Source organism: Podarcis pityusensis (genome assembly GCF_964106645.2).
Source record: "Podarcis pityusensis genome assembly, chromosome: 10".
NCBI classification, from domain to species: Eukaryota; Metazoa; Chordata; class Lepidosauria; order Squamata; family Lacertidae; genus Podarcis; species Podarcis pityusensis.
Window position 1 is genome coordinate 11,211,009 of NC_138035.1, and position 22,410 is coordinate 11,233,418.

At 46.2% G+C, this 22,410-nt stretch overlaps 1 long non-coding RNA gene across 1 annotated transcript; it reads right to left on the bottom strand.

The window, feature by feature from the left end:
- Positions 1–201: 201 nt before the first annotated feature.
- Positions 202–8,194, bottom strand: LOC308486535. The gene is made up of 3 exons (XR_013991136.1): positions 8,154–8,194; positions 7,902–8,001; positions 202–271 (listed from the first exon to the last, which is right to left on the bottom strand). It is a non-coding gene; the product is annotated as an uncharacterized lncRNA (long non-coding RNA).
- Positions 8,195–22,410: the final 14,216 nt, after the last annotated feature.

The window sequence follows — 22,410 nt, forward strand, 5'->3', positions numbered from 1 at the left end:
TGATATGTTGCTCTTTCGAAATAAAATATATACATATACATACCACTGACGAATGAAACGAAGAAATAATAAATAATATTAATTAGTCATTATGGATATAATTAAAGTGAAGCCATTAGTACTGAAAGACAGGAAACATTGAGAAGGCAGCATTTGGTTATAAACCAAACACCTTGTATTTGCAGACTGTCATGGAATTGCTTCAGAGTAGATTTATGAACGTCCGTTTTGACATCCTCAGTTATTGCGATGCAGAAATTTGACAGAAGGACTGCAAAAAACAAAAACAAAAAACAGTTGGCATCCAAAGCAAAAGTATCCTTTCCTGGTTTAGTTCTGTTTGTGAGCACCCTTAATGTTTAAGGAAAGTGTTTTGGAAATGCTAGATTTGCTATGTGAATTTACTTATCAGTGAATAGGGCTGTTTGTACATAGTGGAATCAAAGAATCATAGAATTGTAGAGTAAAAAGTACCTCCAAGGTTTATCTCCAGGGATCAGCAAACTTTTTCAGCAGGGGGCCACTCAGACCTTGTGGGGGGGCAGACTATTTTTTTTTGGGGGGGGGAATGAACGAATTCCTATGCCCCACAAGTAACCCAGAGATGCATTTTAAATAAAAACACACATTCAACTCATGTAAAAACACCAGGCAGGTCCCACAAATAACCCAGAGATGCATTTTAAATAAAAGCACACATTCTACTGATTCTACTGACACACTGATTCCTGGACTGTCCGCAGGCCGGATTTAGAAGGCAATTTGGCCTGATCTGGTCCCTGGGCCTTAGTTTGCCTACCCATGGGCTAGTCCAACCCCCTGCAATGCAGGAATGTTTAAATGTGCAGCATTTTAAAATGTGACAACTTTCCTGAAGTCTAAAACAGTCCAATCAGTTCTCTCTCTCCTCACTGTTTGAACCAAACAATGTTATTCTTGCTTGGAGGTCGCTGGGAAGTGTGCATTCACACTGTGGTGAAATTTGAAATCTCAATACTTGGTGACCGTGTCTCGTTCAGCACTGTATGTGAAAAGAAGAAGAAGAGAATTGAGAGTCATTTGTCCCTGTTCAGGTAGAGTGGCAAGCTCTTGAAACCCAAAATTCTCAATAGTTGGGTGATGGCTACTGTAGTTAAATAACACTTGAGTGCTTCACATTCCCAACTATGAATCTAAGACGTTGTATGGATTCTAGTGCCATTAATAAATGGTTTCTTCACTAGGGGACACTGGACTTAGTTGTATCTGGGTACAGTCAGGAGTTTTCTGTTTCTTTTCCATTCTTTAAAAGAGATAAAGGAAGTCTCATCTAGTTGCTACAGTGGTGTGTCCTCCAAGAGTTCAAAGACAGATAATACAGCTTTCTTTTCTTTAATGGAGATAAGTCAGGGTGGGTTTCTTCAGCCTAGCTGCATCCCTGCATACAGTGACTTGCAAACCACCCTAGAGGGATAAGGTTAGTGTTATCCTGGACATATTTTGCTGGAGAAATGGACTTGTGGGAGCAGAATAAAGAAATTGGTGTGGAAAGATCCAGGAGAGGCTGTTCTAGATGTAGCTGCAGTTCATACACTTCTCTGGGCTGTGATCTACTTTGTGAGGTAGAAGAGTGAGCACACATTTCTCAATACCTGCTTCAGAAAGTTCATAGTCAAACCATGGGAATTGCTCCAACAATGGGGTACTGATGGCTTCCTCAAAAGATTCCATTAATGGTGTCTCCGAAAAATTGTATACATCACTTGGAAAGATAGGCGAACTAATGCCAGTGTACTGGAAGAAGCAAAGATCACCAGTGTTGTAGCAATGATTCTTCAACAACAACTTTGTTGGACAGGTCATGTTGTGCGGATGCCTGATGATCGTCTTCCAAAGCAACTACTCTGTTCTGAACTTAAAAATGGAAAGGGTAATGCTGGTGGTCAACAAAAGAGGTTTAAAGACTCTCTCAAGGCAAATGGGGGGGGGGGGTTGTAGTATAAATACCAACAACTGGGAAACACTGGCCTGCGAGCGCTCCAGTTGGAGAACAGCCTTTAATAAAGGTGTCATGGGCTTTGAAGACGCTCAAACTCAGGATGAAAAGGAGAAACGTGCTAAGAGGAAGGCACACTTGGCAAACCCTCACCGTGATCAACTCCCACCTGGAAACCTGTCTCCCCACTGTGGAATGACGTGTGGATCCAGAATTGGCCTCCTCAGCTACTTACGGACTCACTGTTAAAACTGTGTTTATGGAAGACAATCTTACTCGGCTACAAGGGATTGCCGAAAAAGAAGAAGTGATGGCTACCGACTTGGGTGGCTTTAAAAGAGAATTAGACAAATTCATGGAGGATGAGGCTATTGATAGCTGCAATCCACAGTATCTATGTTCTGCCTTTGTTGTTGTAGGCAACATGGTTCTGAAAGTTAGTTACTGGGAATCACATGTGAGGAGAGCACGATTGCACTCAGCTCCTACTTGTGGGCTTTCCATGGTCATCCAGTTGGCCACTGGGAGAAGAGGATGCTAGATGACATGGGCCTCTTGTCTGACCCAGCAGGGCACTTGTGTTTGACAAGGACATAAAATGAAGCCCTGATTCACGTCAGGAATATAAGAACATAACAACAGTCTGCTGGATCATGTCCATGGCCCATCTAGACCAGCATCCTGTTCTCTCCATGGTCAACTGGATGCCTGTGGGAAGCTTACAAGAAGGACCTGAGCACAAGAGCCTTCTTCCCTCCTGAAGTTTTCAGCAACAGGAATGCAGAGGCATACTGCCTCTGTTCGTGGAGGCGGAGCTTAGCCAACATGACTAGGAACTAGGGCTGTTTTTCAGCCAGAACTCACCAGAACTCAGTTCTGGCTCCTCTCAGATGGGTGTCATTGGCATTATAAGAGGATGGGGATGGGCGTGGCACTGTGGTCTAAACCACTGAGCTACTTGGGCTTGCCGATCAGAAGGTTGGCGGTTCGAATCCCTGCGGCAGAGAGAGCTCCCGTTGCTCTGTCCCAGCTCCTGTCAACCTAGCAGTTCGAAAGCACGTCAAAGTGCAAGTAGATAAATAGGTACCACTCCGGCGGGAAGGTAAACAGCGTTTCCGTGTGCTCTGGCTTCTGTCACAGTGTTCTGTTGCGCCATATGCAGTTTAGTTCTGCTGGCCACATGACCCGGAAAGCTGTCTGTGCACAAACGCCGACTCCCTCAGCCTGAAAGCAAGATGAGTGCCACAACCCCATAGTCACCTTTGACTAGACTTAACCATCCAGGGGTCCTTTACCTTTACCTATAAGAGAACAAGGGAGGCATTCATGGTGAGTTCTGGCACCTCTTTTTCTAGAAAAAAATAGCACTGCTAGTATACGTTAAAATCCTTGCCCTCCATGAATCTGTCCAATTCTCTTTTAAAGCCATCAAAGTTGGTGGCCATTGCTGCCTCCAAGGGAAGCGAGTTTCATATGTGCTTCTTGAAGAAGAAGAAGAAGAAGAAGAAGAAGAAGAAGAAGAAGAAGAAGAAGAGGAGGAGTTTGGATTTGATATCCTGCTTTATCACTACCCGAAGGAGTCTCAAAGCAGCTAACATTCTCCTTTCCCTTCCTCCCCCACAACAAACACTCTGTGAGGAGAGTGAGGCTGAGAGACTTCAGAGAAGTGTGACTGGCCCAAGGTCACCCAGCAGCTGCATGTGGAGGAGCAGAGACACGAACCCGGTTCACCAGATTACAAGTCCACCGCTCTTAACCACTACACCACACCAGCTCCCCTACACCACACCGGATAAAAAGTACTTCTTTTTATCTCTCCTGAATCTTCCAGTTTTCAGCATCATTGGATGTGCATGAATTCTAGTGTTATGTCATGTTTCTCTTACTTGTTTCCCCTCTAAACTTAAAGGCCACAGATGCCTTCCTCATAGGTGAATCGCTCCATCCCCTTGAACTTTTTGTCTGCTCTTTTCTCACCCATAGATTCGTATAAAGGATAACAGGCAATAATTTTGCTCCCTTCCCCACCCCCCACTCAGCTTCACACATTTGGATCGACTCACATTTAATGAAATATTTCCTACTTGATAAAATGAAATCACCTATGAACCCTGTTAGCTTCCCTACAATTGTGACTTGGCTGTTCCACAATGATCACCTGCCCTTCTCGGGTGGGTTCATCTCCATATTTCTAACCCTGGAGTTGTTCTAAAGAGATTCGTGGTGTAACTACGGCAGGACAGAGAGATGAGGAATTGGCACGGAGGGCAGCTGGTGATGGCAGACGTGATTGGGAAGAGCAGAGAAAGCAAACAGAAATGCAGATAGCAATTATAATGAAGGCAGAACCTCAAAGAAGCACACACACACACACACACACACACACACGCACACACACAAACACCCCTCCTCAGTGCCATAGCTGGGAAATTGATAGCGCCGATTCCGCATCTCTGCCTGTCCACGTGTCTGCGGGTGAAATGAGCTCGTCCCTAAAATGGAAAATTAGAATGTTTCATGAAATTAATGGAAAAGAGGATCCTAGAAGGAATAAAGAGGGGCCTGGATAAATTAAAGATCTTATCTGTAACCAAACTGGAGTAATTGACTAAATTAACTTGTCTTATAGAGACACGTCCTGAGACATTGCAAAAAATAAAGAGAAGATAAAAGGAAATTAGAGAATGTAATATGGCATCGGGACGGGGCTAGGGAAGGAAACCAAAATAAAGGGTAGAAATACAATTGTCAAAGAAGAGGTGTGTTGCGGGGGAGTAGGGGAACCATTAACATGCATATAAGCGATGGGTAAATGTGGCACTTTGTTCAGCTACAAAGACCCTTATCATTTGGCAAACAATTCACAAGGGTGGGGGGAAAAGCATTCAGATAATGCATATCAGGGAATCATTCACGTTTTCTGGAAGCAGGTGCACTGCCCATTCAAACCCCTGACCCCTGAAAATTGAGGGGGGGGGCAAGAGTGGCATATTTATTTAACTTTTTATTAATGTGCATGGGTTTCTCAGCATCCTCTTACTATCAGTGATCTGTTTTGTACCTTCTGCTCTATCATTCTCTGAGATTATCCAAGAAAAGTGGTCACTACTTCCTGGTTCATAGATGCCTCCAAGCTATAGGGAACCTTCATGTTCTGAGAAGATAGACCTCTGGACACCAGAAGTCTATTGCTTTCAAGCCCTGCTTGTCGCCTTTCCTGGAACATCTACCGTATTTTTCGCTCTATAGGACGCACCGTCCCATAAGGCGCACCTAGTTTTTTGGGGGGGAAATAAAGGGGAAAAAAATTATTTCCCCCCCAGGCTGGGGTGGAGGAAGCCCAAGCTTCCGGTCTCCCACGGCTTGCGGAGAGATGCACGAAGCTCGAAGCCTGGGCGTGCTGAGCTCAGCGTGCCCAGCCCCCAGAACAAGCACTCTCCGCAAGCCGTGGGAGCCCAGCGCCGGGCTCCCGTGCCTTGTGGAGAGCTGCACGAAGCCTGGGCGCGCTGAGCTCAGCGCGACCAGGCTTCAGCATGCAGGCAACTCTCCACAAGCCATGGGATCCCAGCGCCGGGCTCCCGCGCTTTGCGGAGAGCTGTGTAAAGTCTGGGCATGCTGAGCTCAGCGCGACCAGGCTTCAGAATGCAGGCAACTCTCTGCAAGCCATGGGAGCCCAGTGCGGGCTCCCACGGCTTGTGGAGAGCTGCGCGAAGCCTGGAAAGCGAGAAGGGTCGGTGCGCACCGACCCCTCTCGCTCTCCAGCCTTCAGCGAAAGCCTGCATTCGCCCCATAGGACGCACACACATTTCCCCTTCATTTTTGGAGGGGAAAAGGTGTGTCCTATAGGACAAAAAATACGGTAATTGACCGCTGCTGGAAACAGATAGGTGGGCCCAACCTGCACATTAAATGCCATTAATGCCATAAATCCTCATGACTGTCTTCTGTTTTAACTGTTTCTATTTCTGAGTTTCAGATTGTTGTGACTCGCCCTGCCACCTGCTAATGAAGGGCAGGTAACAGCAGCAGCAGTAACAACGACAACAGTCCACATGCATCCTGATGCCCCTCTTCCAATGGAAATTGACTCGGTGGTGATCGTCCTGGCTTTTAAATCACCAAGGAGAATGGTGAGGGGAAAAGATCTGTTCTCTTATTTACCCTGTTGATGACTTGGTGCGCGCTGGATATTTACTTGAGGCAGGAGCAGTGAAGTGTTTGGGAGCTAATGTTTCCGAAGCTCTGCTCATTAATTTCAGATAATGAATAAACAAAGCAGCACACAAGCAACAAATATTATAAGGAAAATATCAGATTGATTGTGTGTGTGTTGTGTGTTGTGTGTTGTGTGTGTGTGTGTTACCTTCATTCCCTTCCCCTTCTTCTCCAAAGTAGGCCAGCATTATTATCCCACTTATAACGTGGGTTGGGGTTGGAATCACTTTGGTCAGCATGGGGTCAGCTGCAGGCTGAAAGAAGAATGGAACTGGTGTCTCAGGTTCCCATCGTCAACCGCTGTGTGAGATCAGCTCTCATTCAGAGGCTGCAGTGTTACGTGTATTCCTGCAGAACGGTGCCATCCATTCAGCAGGAAGAGATGCAAATTTTGGCATGGGGGCCATTGCAACATAGGGCTTATCCACACTTACCTTTTGTCATGCTCTTCCCAGGCACAGGTCCATGCTTAAAAGCTCCATGTCCAAGCTTTTTACTTTCTTGCTTTTGCCCCAAAGCTTTCCCCATGGAAACCCACTCTTTAGCACTCAATGAGAGCAAATATCAATTCGTTTTTTTCCAATGAAAGGGTGGGGTTTTGCAGCAAAAGCTCCAGAGCAAAAAACCCCAAAGGGCAGGGGAACTTCTACAGATCATTGGCTCTTCTAGCTCGGCAATGTCTCTATATTGACCCACAAAGGCTCTACAGGGTTTAATAAAACCATAGATTTGTAGTGTTGGAAGGGACCCTGAGTCATCTAACCCAAACCCTTGTCATTTGAGTACCTTTCCAAAGTTCTACCCGTAGAGGAGTTTGTTTGGTTTCTGTAGTGTTAGTTTGGTTGCTTGTAAAATTTCACGACAAGGCTTTATTTTGAATGCAGTTTGTTAAGACTCCTGAGAGTTGTGAGGAGATCTCTATTCCCCTAGCAGAACTTCCATTCTCAGGGTGGTTTAATAATCAGTCCCTCTTCACAGGGAGCTCTGGGAATTGTAGCTCTGGCAGGGGAATAGGGGCTTCCTAGGATACGGGTGGAGCTGTGGGTTAAACCACAGAGCCTAGGACTTGCCGATCTGAAGGTCGGAGGTTCGAATCCCCGCGATGGGGTGAGCTCCCGTTGCTCGGTCCCTGCTCCTGCTAACCTAGCAGTTCGAAAGCACATCAAAGTGCAAGTAGATAAATAGGTACCTCTCCGGCGGGAAGGTAAACGGCGATTCCGTGCTCTGCTCTGGTTCGCCAGAAGCGGCATAGTCATGCTGGCCACATGACCTGGAAGCTGTACGCCGGCTCCCTCGGCCAATAAACCGAGATGAGCACCGCAACCCCAGAGTCAGCCACAACTGGACCTAATGGTCAGGGGTCCCGTTACCTTTACCTAAGAACTCTCAGCATCTTTAGCAAACTACAGCTCCCAGGATCCTTTGGGAGAAGCCATGACTGTTTAAAATCTGCATCACAGTGCTTTAAATGTGTGGTGTGAATGTAGCCTGGGGCAAACTCTCATTGACTGCTTCCCAATCCCTGCAATAAAATAAAAAAAATCCCAGGAATTACTCTGCTGGTTTTCCAAGCTCACCTGACGTCTGGAAAGTAAACAAATTTGTGAAACAGAGCCAAGAAGCAATTACTTTCAAGGACTCCTGTTTTGAGAAGGGGTAAAGAAAAGAGAACGGAAAAGAAAAAAGAACTGCAAAACCAATTTAATCCCACCTCTGGTCAAGTTGACATGCAGAGTGGCTCAATGAAAGCGGGCGAAAGGAGCAGGCTTGCATCCAAATCACACCAGCCAGAGACATGGATGTGAGAGATCCTGAGAGAGGTAAAAGCAACCTCCGTTAATGGAGCCAAGGGAAAGCCGGTGGGCAAACCACAAAGAAGTGTAATTGCAAGTGGGAGACTCATAACGGAGCAGTCCTGCCCCCCCTTCTCTGAACATGATTCCCCCAAAGGTAGAAATCTTACCATGCCCATCGGAGTTCCCCTGGACTCGGCTTCAAACGCTGGGCAAGGCAGCCAGAAAAGGAATCCACACCCATCGCTCCTTGCCAGCTCTAATTAAGCCCAGAGCCACAACAAGGGGGGGAAATGATTGAGGGTTGGCAAGTGGAATGCCATGTTTGTCTTTAAACATGCATGTTTTGGTGGGGAAGGGGGGAATTTTTGTGTCTCCCAGAGGTGCCAGGCTGACAGCCCCGGAGCTTTCCTTCTCTCTTCGCCCCGGCAGGAGGGTGTGTGTGCCAAGGATAGTTTGCTCCTGCTTCCCCCTCGCCCTTCTCATGCATGCCCACAAGCAAGAATTTGTGTTGGTTTTTTAAAATAATAAGAATAATGATGATGAAGGAACGGTATTCTAAGGTGGGACTGTGTCCTGTGTTGGAATGTGAGGCTTTGGGACTTGCCCTCAGGAGTCGAGCTTGTTTGGAACAACAAAATATTTGTCTCTGTCTCTCTTTCTCAAGCAAGCGATGATTTCTCCAAAAAACATGCGGCTGCCCCAGATCGCCCTCTTGTCGGCTCCTCGGAAGCCCCTGGCGACTCACCACTCCCAGTGAAAGCCACATGGGCTGAGGAATGTGTGTCCGTAATGCTCCTTCAATGTAAGAGGCGTCAGGTCATGTGAGGCCTCTGTTGTGGGGATTCTCTCAAGCTCCATAGAGGAAGGAGCCATAACTGAGTGGCAGATCATCTGCTCTGCATGCAGAAGGCCGCAGGTTCAATCCCTGGTGCCTCCAAGGAGGACTGGGAGAGAGCTCTGCTGGTGAGGCTGGGCAATAGATTGCCCAACTGTCTGATTTGACATGAGGTGGATGTCATTGTTCCTATTTTGTAAGGGTGATGACTAAGTGGTAGAACATCTGTCTTGCATGCAGTACGTCCCAGGTTCAATCCCTGGTGTCTCCAAGTAGGACTGAAGGGCAAGCTCCTGTCTGAAACCCTGGAGAAGAGCAAAACATCTCTTTTTTTGCATGTAGAAGGAGCCAGGTGTTAGAAGCCCTGATCTATGATTACAGTCACGGGATTATGGTCTATCACATGACAGTGTATGTTCTGACTCCACAGAGTGGGAAGTGATGGAGACAGGATGTTTGTGTTACGGTGAAGTGGGACTATTGTCCTTTGTTCCTTTTCTCTTTGCTGTCTGATGCTAGAAAGAGAGGGAGCCATGTTGCAGTGCTCTGTGTGTGTTGATATGTAAATAAAGTAGATTAGCCAAAACACTGAGTTGCTGAGGTCTGTCACACGCAAGTTGCGCCAACTCTGCGGATTTCTAAGTGTGCCGGTGTCGGTTGGCATTGGTCGCTGTGATGTTCGGGCTGAAGAAAGCTTATGAAACTCCCAAACGATCAACCAGGAGGGAGGGAACATGCCAGTCGGGCATGTGTCTCGGCCAGAGTCCTACTCAAGTGTAGGCTGAACTCCTGACTCCAGGTTCAATTTCCCAGGATCTGAGAAACGTTTCACTTAACAGTAAACAATACTGAGCTAAATAGAGCAATGGTCTGGCTCAATGTAAGGCAGCTCCCTATGTATGCAAAACGTCTCCTTGACATCTCCAGATAAGGATGAGTATGTTCCCTGCCTCAAACCTGGAGAGCTGCTGCCAGTCAGTGTTGACAATACTGAGCTAGATGGAGCAATGTTTTGACTCACATTCCAGCTTCCCATGTATGTTCCTGTGATCTATAATCTCCTATGCTACTCCCATTTTAGGACCAAAGTCAACCCAATGATTCCATGACTTAGAACAGGCATGGAAAACCTGTAACCTTCCAGGTGTTGCTGGACTACAACTCCCTTTATCCCTGACCATTGATTGTGCTGGCCGGGGCTGATGGGAGCTGGAGTCCAAGAGCATTCCTCATTAGGGAGTTCAAGCACTTATTGCGTGCTATGAGATAACCAAACTAATGCAACAACTTCCCTGTAAGTAGAGTATGTATTGTTGTCTCCATGGTTTATTTTCACATCCTGCTGTTCCTCCAAGATGTTATGGGGAGCATACATTGTTCCCAGACCACTTTCATCCTCATAGCAACCCTGTCAGGTAGGCTTAGCAGGGCTTTGAGAACCCAGGTGTCCTCATTCGAATTTCAACACTCTTCTGACAACATCTGCTCCCACAGAGCCACAAAAAGTAACCCAGATACTGGCGAGTATGGGAGAGAGATGAGATTCCCACCAAGGACTTCCAAGATCCCAGGTCTTAAACCAGGCGCCTGTCATCTGATAAGAATTCATTTTAGATTATAAAGGGAGATAAGTCCCTTTGGTCCATTTAGCTGGGGCAAACTAGGAAAGCTTGAAATTTGATAAGATCTAAATGCAGGTTGATTGCTCATGGCATACAGAGAAGGCTGCACTTAAGAATGAATGGTAAGAAACCCGCTGGAGCTTCAATGACATTTCACAAAAATGCAAAGCAGCATGGTTTTGCCTCCTTTCTGGAACCGACATTTGACTTTTGGGTACATAGGAAGCTGCCTCAAACCAAGTCCGATCAGTGGCTTATCCAGCTCAGATCATTGGCCCACCAAGCTCACCGCTGTCTAGTGCCTAGACTGGCCACTAACTCCATACTCAACTGCAGTATTGCTTCTGAATACCAGCTGCTGGAAGCCACAGGATGAGGAGAGTCTTCTTGACCTTAGGTCCTCCTTGCATGTTTCCCAGAGGCATCTGATTCACCACAGTGAGACCAGGATGCTGGACTAGATGGGCCTTTGGCCTGATCCAGCAGGATCTTCTTTTGTTCCAGAGTTTTAGAACAGGTGACATTCCCAGTTCCACCTGGAGATGTTGAGAAGTGAACCTGGGACTTTCTGAAGGCAAAACAGATGCTATACCACTGAGCTACAGCCCTTCCTCTTGGATTTGGGAAATTTCTGTCTATCAGTCCTGAACCTTTTGGAATTGAATTTGAGGTAGTACTGAAGGGGGATGAGTTTCCCATTCTAAAATCTGACTGTGCAGGCAGTCTGAAACGGGCCCCAAAATCCTCATTTTTCCTTCTCCAAGGGTGCATTAGCTAAAAACCATTAACTTGAGCACTTGAGCAAATGCATAACAAGAACACAGCTGTATAAACAAAGCTCTCTCTTTTATCAGTCAGTGACGCCTAATGAATGGCCTTGCCAGTTCCAAAGTGGAGCAGGGATGACACATCTGACCACAATGACGCACAGAACTTGTCAGCCCCCCGGGAACGGTGCCAGGAGTACTCTTAGAGTTGGTGACCTTCTTACCCCAAGATAAGGAATACAGGAACAGGAACACCCTTTTATGTTCTAGAGTACAGGAACAGGAATACCCTTTTATGGTTAAGAGTACAGGAGCAGGAACATCTGTGATGTCAACTTACGTGTATAAGCTTGCATGGCTGGATTCCTGGGGAAGGGGGGAGAGGGTGCCTGGAGGATATATATACTGCACGGAATCTCTCATTTCTTTGGACTTGCTGTGGACTGACCACGCAAGTGCCTTCTGCTATCCCGAGAGCAGAATAAACTCTTTCTCTGAACCAAACCTCGGTGTCGTTTGACTTCCTTCCTCCTGTCCGGGAGCAATGCTTACCCAACCAATCGGTAAAGTCTAATAAGGCTACAGTACCAGCTCCAGGTTTTTGGAGTGCTAGTGGGCAAGACACTGTCCATAGCCTCCTCACCACAGAATTGAGCAAACCAACCTTCTCACTGCAGCAAGTACATGAAGCTTTTGTCATTGCTCCACTACTGTGTGTGCTCCTTGAGTTGGTGCCAGCCCTGAGTTTGGGAAATGATTTGCATCAAGGTGCTGTTGGCTTCTTGCCTGAAATGAAATTTGAACCAGATTTGGGCATTTCTCCTTAGACCAAGTCTGATTCTGCTGTGCAACGGGATGGTGCAACCTGTTTTCAGTGACGGGGTGGGGGAGGGGAGGGAGAGCTTGGTACAGCAAGAATTTTTAATTTGTTGGTGCTAGGAAAGAGGGTGCCATCTGGGCCCAGTTTTAATCAGTAAAATATGTTGACATGGCCCTTTCCTCAAGAGAGCATTGTGAGGAATTTTGAAGTGGCACCCAATGAACTTGGGCCCAGTACTTTTTTTCAGGGGGTACTCAAGAGTACACAGTACCAACACCTCTTTTTTGTTGTTAAAAATAGTGGCATAACTCTAACAACTTCATAGTGAGTACCAGCACCTATTTTTCTCAAAAAAAGGGGCACTGCTTAGACCCAATTAGTTAAATTTACAGAAGAAGAAGAGGATGATGATGAACAAGAAGTTCACATTGTCACCATATTTCACCCAAAACCAGTTTCAACATGGATTCAGAAATTTGTCTTTGCATGAATTTCAAGCGAAGGATTTTTATTATTATTTTTTTAAAAAAGAGTCTGGAGAAATTTCTAATTTTAACTTAAGGTCTTAACTTAAGGTCCCTAGCACCTTTTGTCCAACTCAAGGGATTCTGAAATGGTTTTGTTGCAGTTATGTTCTGCATATGAAAATTTGTTTTGAGGGAATCCCCACTGTTTCCGCAGTCTTCTCAACCCTAAAACAATACTGCACTCCCAACAAATATTATGTTGCTTTAAACTATTTTTTAATGTTGTGACCCAGCCTGGGACCTCAGGATGAAGAGTGGGTAATTCTGCATCATCATCATCATCATCATCATTGAGCACCTACAATTCTGGCATTTAACTGCTTGCTTAAAAACCCATCAGTTCACCCAGAATTTTCCCTGATCCAGCTATGTTGATCTATTAAGCTACTCTACCAGTTTGCGATGTACTTTTGTACCTGTTTATGAATGTGATTTTATTGTTGATATTATGCTGTTCAACAACATGGTATTTCCCTCTCCCCCCTTAACACTGATGGCATTCTCTCTCTCTCTCTCTCTCTCTCTCTCTCTCTCAAATAAAATAAAGTCAGAAAAGCCCAGTGTCCCCCTCTTTTAAAGCTATGTAGGTGGCAGTTTCAGCTACTTCATTGTGTCAAAATGCCAGACGTTTTGCTTGCATCCCCACGAAGCTGAGGACCAAACTGAGAACGCACCTCTGCATTTCTTTTCTGCTGCTAATACAAAGCAGGAGGTGTGGAAAGGTGACACTCAAATCCATTTCCTCCTCTAAAATGGCCACCCTGTTAAGCTGCAATACCGGCTCCTGAAACAACAACACAGTTACAAGGGACGCCTTGGAAGCCTTCAAAGGCTGCTTGTTTTGTTCTTATTGGTTCCTTCTGAAAATTTTGAGACACATGAACCTCTTTTTTTTTTAACAGTAGAGTGATGTATAGCTTTGAAATAATAACTGAGGGGGGCTAGAGGTAAGCTGAGCTATGTTTACTTAAGCCTTCCAGGTGCCCTTAGCCATCGGTGACCTCGCCGAGTTATAAGAAACAATACGTTCCTTCAGATCCATCGCCGCAAAGATCCACAACCCGCTAAATGCATTAAGACATTAATGTCTGTTTGGGGATCAGCTCTCAACTTAACAGGTTAACCTCTGGCCCAGGAGGGAATAAACAGCAAGTGAGATTTAGCCAGGGCTTGTACACGGGGAGTAACTGATAGCTGCAGCCCACCCATCTGATAACCGTTTGAGAAGGAGGTACATTTCCCCTCTCATAAGGGAGCGACCGGCAGAAATAATTGAAGTTGACGTCTTGGGGGCTTAATCAGAATTCTGGGACCTGAGTATGACTGGATGCTCTCAGTCCTTCCAGCAGAAGTGGCTGAGTGGTACTCATTGGAGAAGAATTGGGAAATGAGGGCTTGTCATATATCCCAGAAAGACTCAGGTTCAATGTAATGAGAGGGATCCAACCCCATTTCAAGTCCAGTGAAGATGGGAGCGGCATGGCCAAGACACGATGAAGCTTCAGTAAGCACAGGAAAACCACCTGGGGATTAAACAGGGCACAACTTTATGGATTGCAGATGTCAGCAGGTTTTGGCAAAGGCACTGGGTGCGTATCCTGAATCAATCAACCTGTCTGCTGGTTGATTATTTGGCAGGGTTAAGGATTGCCCTATGGCGGAATGAAGAAATCTTTATTTGCGTCAGCCATCGGCCATAGCAATAAAACAACAATGCAATATTCAAAGAATAGAAATAAAAAGTCAATTATATAAAATACATTTTGGGGGTTTGAATCAGTAGTCAAATGGTGGATCTTATTCTGATTGCCCCAGCTAAAAACCTTGCAACCTTTGCTGTCACCTGCTCATCTTGATCTGCCAAGAGAAAGGACACTGTGGTAGTGGTTGGGCAACCCGGAATGGACAATCAAAGAGGGGTGATAAACTCAGTCCTCAAGTCTTTATAAAGAGTGCAAGCCAGAAGGGCATGCGCCACCGATTCGGGACTGCCATCTCCACAGGGACATAAGCGTTTTTTGTATGGAATCTGTTGGAATCTTCCCTCAAGTACAGCCAAGGGCAATACATTCAATCTTGCAAGAGTAAAAGCGTGTCTATATTTTAGGATTGCTAGGTTATGCAGCTAGGGTGCCAGAGAGTTGAAATGGGAAGGTGGGAAATAGTCATACCATGGGCAAGATTTCCTTATTGTGGCCAAGTTGTTCTGACGCTCGATATCATTTAGGCACTGACAAATTAGACTGTTTGCATTACTAAAACCCAAAGTCAATAGCTGTTGTGGTGGTAAACCCTATGGCAGATATCAAATTGGGGCAACCCTTCCAAGGACACCATTTTGGGGGTACTGTGTCCCACCAGCCCCCTGTCTGGACAGAAGCAACTCTTCCTGGATCCCTTGAAAGCAGGGTGGTCCAACGAATAGCCTGAGGAGCCTTTTTTTGGTAGCTCTCAGGACCATTTGAAGGCCTCCCATTGCAGCCCTCATGCTGCTTTCCCAAAGTTAGGTAAATGAGGTGCTGGGCTTTGGGAAGGAGGTTTGAGGGCTTTGAGGTTTGAGGGCTTTGAGGTGTGAGGGTTCTAGATTTCTCCAGTCTCGTTCCCAAAGCCTCGTTAGTATTTTCCCAGCTTTGAGAAGAAGAAGAAGAGTTTGGATTTGATATCCCGCCTTTCACTCCCTTTAAGGAGTCTCAAAGCGGCTAACAATCTCCTTTCCCTTCCTCCCCCACAACAAACACTCTGTGAGGTGAGTGGGGCTGAGAGACTTCAAAGAAGTGTGACTGGCCCAAGGTCACCCAGCAGCTGCATGTGGAGGAGCGGGGAATCGAACCCGGTTCCCCAGATTACGAGTCCACCACTCCTAACCACTACACCACACTGGCTCAGAAGGACTGCTTTAGGACCCTGATTCGGAAGGTGGTGGCAGTGTGTGTGTGAAATCACCCGTCCCTGCATGACAAGACAGTGTGCAGTCCTTGAGTTCCATGCTGTGCTGGTCCTGTGGGTTACTCGAGAGTCGAGGTCCAAGTCCGGTCCGTGGTCAAAGGTGCGACATGGAGGCAGTCCGTAGTAGCTGAAGCTGGGTGCAGGGCAGGGAGTCGGGTGAAGTCAGGAGCAGGCTTGCAAGCAGGGAGCCCGGGCAGGTCAGGAGCTCAGGCAGGAACTAGCAACCCACAATGTTGCTCCTGCAACTTGGGACTGGGGCTGGCTGGCTTTTATCTGCCCTGATCCTCTGGTGACTTGCCTCTCCTGGCCTGGAGGCGAGCACTCCTCTTGCGGGAACTTAGTTCCCTCCACCTCTCTGCTCTGAGCCTCTGCAGCTCAGGAGAGGCTGGAGGGTTACTGGACCCAGAGGCAACCTCAGCTTCCTCTGACAGGGCTGAGAGTGGAGCACCTGCAGGCAATGGGTCCTCCATCACCTCAGGAGCCAGAACAGACTCAGCTGGAGCCTGCACCTGAGGATCCAGCACAGGTGAGGACCCTTCAGGCTCATGCCTCAGCCCTGGCTCAGCTGGTTCTGGAGGTGGGGAATCCTGTGCAGGCTGGGATCCCTCAGGTTCAGCATCCGAGTCAGAATCCCAGGCCATCACACATACTGAAGTACTCTTGCAGGTCTTTTTTCCATTGGAACTCACCAAAACTCAGTTCTGTCACCTCTCAGGTGTGTGCCATTGCCATTCTAAGAGAACAAGGGAGGTGTTCTGGCACCTCTTTCTCTAGAAAAACAAAGCACTCCCCAAGCCGTGCCCCCTAGCTCGCCCACGATGGGCTGCAATTGCAGGCGAGATTCAGCGCGGCTGGTGGAGAATATCACTCCCAAACTTCTACAACCATGCCAAACTGCAACCGCAGCTCCCCTCCAACTGGCAGTAAGCAGTCTTTATGTAACCGTGGGTGTATTGGGCAGCAGTTGGATACACACTTTCATGTAAATAAGGCTTCATGTATCGGATTATGCATAGGATTTTTCTATCTACAAATGATGGGTGAATAAGTCCATTTTGTTTCCACTCATTTTCCCCATCTTAAATTCACTTCTCCACATATCCACATCTATTTGCATTTTAGTGTGAATTTCTCCCGATTTACACACTTTGGTATATAATTTTGCTTTATATCTTTGCAAAGCCATTTCCCTCCTAATGAAATACATTTTTTGCATGTTATTCTCATTAACATATGCCTTTATGTACACTTTACCTGAGTGTCCGCATTTTTGCCCCAGATCCAAGCACTGTCTGAGAATGGAGGCCAGATGCCTGGAAATCTGCCTTTTCTCTGAACACCAAAATGGTTAATAATAACCCAGCGTTGGTTGATTAGTAGCAGGTGGTCTCACAGGACACAGCCTTGGCCTGTCTGCCATTTTTACGTTTTCCCTCTCGCCCTTCAGTTCTCTGAAGTGCTCACTCCACCAGCAAATGGCACAGGGAAATTTGTGGTTGGGTGGGTTACATTTTGGCTTAGCTCTCTACAACACAGGACTTCTGTGAGACAGAGCAACTAAGGGGAAGAGAGAAATATTGTTCCCTGAGCTATTCCTTCTCTTCTTCCCTGCCCTTTTATAGGAACATAAGGAGTATTCATGGGGAGAAGTGGGGCTGGTGTGGGTTGCGGTCTGGGAGAGTTTTGAGGACCTTATAGATGTTCTCAACCACATCCTTGTAGCTCCTTTGATCATGTTTGCAGAACTTGGGCAGATCATAAAGATTTAAGGCTGGATAACACAAATATAATCAACGCATTCTGATGGAAGCGATCTATTCTTACACAGTATTGGCTCCATCCAGCCCATAATTCCCTTGAGCTGAGCCATGTGAGTGTTGTGACTGCCACCCACATCTTCAGTTGGAACTAGATGTGAAAGAGGGCTGGTGCCAAAAACAGCAGTCCCCTGTCACCCCCATAATGTCTGGCGATGCTCAAGAGATTACACCATCACTTCTTGTGTACTTTCCTGCCCTAACATTTGTCCCTCGGCTGTTGCTTGTGGAGGAGGGGAAAGTTGTGCAATGACGATGTCCTCTCACATGGTCAGTATCCTTAGATGTGTCACAGGAGAGAAGAACTGTGGAGTTTTCTCCAACAAGATGCATTGATGGCCGCCATCCTGGGTGGTTTCAAAACCGGATTGGACTAATTCATGGAGGAGAAGGCGATTAATGACTACCAGAGCTAGTAGCTATAATAATAATAATAATAATAATAATAATAATAATAATAATAATAATTTATACCCCACCCATAGCAGAGTATTAAAAACATGATAAAGCAGTGGTTCTCAACCTGTGGGTCCCCAGAAGTTGTTGGACTACAACTCCCATCATCCCTGAGCTCTGGCCTTGCTAGCTAGGGGTGATTGGAGTTGTAGTTCAACAACTTCTGGGGACCCACAGGTTGAGAAAGGCTGCAATAAAACATCAAACATTAACTTCTCTAAGCAGGGCTGCCTTCAGATGTCTTCTAAAAGTCAGATAGTTGTTTATTTCCTTGACATCCAATGGGAGGGCGTGCCACAGTGTGGGTGCCACTACCGAGAAGGCCCTCTGCCTGGTTCCCTGTAACCTCACTTTTCACAGTGAGAGAACCACCAGAAGGCCCTCAGAGCTGGACCTCCGTGTCCAGTCTAAATGATGGGGGTGGAAACGCCCCTTCATGTATATTGGCTATGTTCTCTCTCAGTTGTTACACCTCTTAGTACCAGCTGCTGGGAATCATAAGTGGGGAGAAAACGCTGTTGCACTCGGGTCCTTTTGTAGGCTTCCCATAAACATCTGGTTGGCTACTGAAAGAATGTTGATGGGATTTTGGCTTCACCCAGAAGAGCTTTTCATTTCTCCTTATGACCCTGCTACAGCCCCCACGTCATTGGTGGGAGTGGAGTCCTGTGCACTCACATATTTTGAGGGTACAGCCCCTTCAGCCTGGGCAGGAAAGATCTCTTCATTGACTTGCATATATGGTGAGGTGGTGGAGAAATAACATAAATTCCCAAGGGAATGTCACCCTTCAACCCAGGCAAGGACCCTGCTATCCCAAGGCTCATTGATGCATGTGCTGGTTGGCATCTGCCTCCCCATAGAGTTTTGGTGATGCAATTAAGACCCCTCTATTGACTGATATAGGGGCTGGCATCAGTCCAGATGAAAAGCATGCGCCGTATTCAATCACTCCTGCAAGTCATTGCAATTGGTGCACCCAAAGACAAAAGATCACTATTTAAAGCTGGACCAGTCAGTCAAAATTAAAGTTTCCAACCCACATCTTGATCCCCTCCCCCTTTCTGCTCTGGATGCTTTCATAGTCTGCTTGGTTTCATTTCCCGTGGGTGAGGAGATAGCTGTGAAATTTTATTTTATTTTATTTTATTATTTTATTTTATTTTATTTTATTGACAGCTGAAGCCACAGAATCATTCAACCCAGTCAGATGGGCAGAATACAAATAATAAAATTATTATTATTAGTATCACCATCATTCAGGAGCTGAATGAGTCTCTGATCTGATTCAAGAATAATCCAAATCAGAAACATGAGAACCTTCTGCCACAAATCTCCATGATTCCCCTGGCGATTTGGGTAACATACAATGCTGTATATTTCTCTATATATGTCGCTCTTTTTTTGCTATACCTCACAACTTGATAAAAGCACTGTGGGTGCCACAGGCAGCAAAAGAAAATGGAAAAAGAAAAAGAAAAAAGCTGACAGTGAGCACTGTCACAAATGCACACCCACCCACACCCTGGTTTATAAGAATGATGCAATATATGTCCTGGTCTGCACTACACATTTAAATAAATATTTAAACAGTCATGGCTTCCCTCACAGAGTTATGGGAACTGTAATTCCATAATGGTGTTGTTAGGAGATACCTATCTCCCCTCACAGGACATATTCGGGATTCATCCATCGGAAAAAGTGTCCAGGCAGAATGAAAGATAGAAAGAAAGAAAGAAAGAGAGAGAGAGAGAGAGAAAGAAAGAAAGAAAGAAAGAAAGAAAGAAAGAGAGAGAGAGAGAGAAAGCCCCAACAACTCCCCCCCCCCAAAAAAAAGAGAAGAAAAAATATCAACAATTGTGTCTGGATCTTCACGTTTCCTCTTCTTGGGGAACTCTGAGAATTATAGTTCTGTGCGTTGAAAAGGAGTTTCATAACAAACTACAGAGCTCATGATTTATTGAAGGAAGCCATAACTAAACAGTAATATGTTGTTTTGTTTTTGTTTTTGTTTTTAAATTGTATAGTGCAAATGGGGCATAGATGGGAAGGATCACCCCCATCCATCTTCTAGTTATAGGTAGGTTGCCATGTTGGTCTGCCGTAGTCGAAACAAAATGAGCTTTCATGTGGTATCGAAAGAAGTGTGCATGCACACAAAAGCTCATACCAATAAGAAACTTAGTTGGTCTCTAAGGTGCTACTGAAAGGAATTTTTTAATTTTGTTTCCCCATCCCCATTGTTCAGTCCTGATGGGGAACATGTGCTGACATGGGTACTCTTACCATATTTTGCTGAACCTGGCTTGCCAATCGCATAAGGTAAAGTAAAGGGAACCCTGACCATTAGGTCCAGTCGTGGCCGACTCTGGGGTTGTGGCACTCATCTCGCTTTATTGGCCGAGGGAGCCGGCATACAGCTTCCGGGTCACGTGACCAGCATGACTAAGCTGCTTCTGGGGAACCAGAGCAGCACACGGAAACGCCGTTTACCTTCCCACTGGAGTGGTACCTATTTATCTACTTGCACTTTGACGTGCTTTCAAACTGCTAGGTTGGCAGGAGCAGAGACTGAGCAACGGGAGCTCACCCTGTCATGGGGATTCGAACCGCCGACCTTCTGATTGGCAAGTCCTAGGCTCTGTGGTTTAACCCACAGCGCCACCCGCGTCCCGTATGCCAATCACATAGGTGCACCCTATTCAGGCAAAATGTCCACATACACATAACTGTCTCACTAGCCAGTTTGATGCCCTCTTGACCAAAAGGCACTGCAGCAGAGGAATCTCACATGAACCCATCCCATGACTTATTACACCTTTGCCTCCCAGTTCAGCATGGTCATCTGTGCAATGGATGGGATCTCTGCTCTTCCTCCAGGGTCTCTTATTTCACCTTGCCCACTTTTTATCTGCTTCACGGCACTGATGCTTGATCAGAGCGTTGGGAGTGGGCAGACAATAAATGGGAATAAACATAATAAAAACTTCCTCCAAGACGAGTGGAGGAGCCTGAAATTTCTTCTCTCCCCGCTAAGCAAAGAAGGAAGGAAGAACCTAAATTTCAGCAAGAAGGCACTACGACCCAAACTGGTTACCTGCTATATGTCTATGGCACATTTTAACATTGAAGATTTCAATGATAGCGAAAAGGTCTGAAGACAAGGGCAATTTCAGAAGTGGAATTGAAACCATATATTTTGCAGGCGTTTACTGTGGCTGTTTCCTTCAAAAGGTTTTAATGCTCTCCTTCCCTGGTGCATTTGTTAGGCCAACATTTACAGAAGCCTTTGATCTTCTCAATAAAACGAAGGAGGTGGGGAAGGGTGGTTAACTTGGGTTTCTGCTTTAACTATGCTGCCAAATGCTGGAATGGGGGCATAGTTAGCCACCCAACCTTTCGCAGGAATGGCTGGGAGGGTGAAGGGTGAAGGCTGGGAGGGCATGTTGGGGATTGGTGGCCGTTTCAGCCTCCGGAAGTTAGAATCATAGAGTTGGAAGGGACCCAAAGGTCATCTAGGGAAGCTTTTAATGTTTGATGCATTACAGTATTTAAATATTTTGTTGGAAGCCACCCAGAGTGGCTGGGGAAGCCCAGCCAGATGGGTGGGGTATAAATAATAAATAAATCATCATCATCATCATCATCATCATCATCATCATCATCATCTAGTCTAACCCCCTGAAATTCAGGAATCTCAGCTAAAGCATCCATGACAGACGGCCATCCAACATCTACTTAAAAACCCTCCAAGGAGAGCCCACCACCTCTCATGGGAGTCTGTTCCACTGTCAAACAGCTCTTACTGTCAGAAAGTTCTTCCTGATGTTTAGTTGGAATCTCCTTTCTGGTAACTTGAAGCCATTGGTTCGAGTCCTACCCTCTGGAGCTGGAGGAAACAATCATGTCCCCTCTTCCATGTGACAGCCCTTGAGATATTTGAAGATGGCTATCATATCTCCTCTCAGTCTCCTCTCTTCCTTTTAGAGGTCTCTAAATGTGGGCTTCCCATTAAGCCAGGATTCATCCACCTTGGGTCCCCAGATGTTGTTGGATCACAACTCCCATCATCCCCAGTCAGCTTAGCCAATAGTCAGTGATGATGGGAACTGTGACCCAACAACGCATGCCAACCCAAGATTGAAGAACAGTGCCAAGTTATCATGGCTAATCAGTTGACAGCAGACTTTCCTAACTTTGGGTCCTCATGTTTTCAGACTACAGCTACCCCCATCATCCTCAGCTGGCACAGTTAATGGTGAGGAATTATGACGATTGCAATCCAGTGACATCTGCAAACCCCAGAGTGGGAACCACAACCTTTCACAGATCCTGCATTTGCCTAAAGCAGGAGTAGGCAACCTTTGGCTTAGGAGTGCATGTGCCCCTTGGGAGAGGAGGCAAGAAGGAGAGCAGCAGAAGATAATACCATGGAAACAGATGGAGCAACTAGAGCAGGCATGGCAAAACTTGGCCCTCCAGATGTTTAGGGACTACAACTCCCATCATCCCTAACTAACAGGACCAGTGGTCAGAGATGATGGAAATTGTAGTCCCCAAACATCTGGAGGGCCAAGTTTTGCCATGCCTAAACTAGATGATGGAGGCAGGAGCCGTTGGTGGGAGAACGCAGG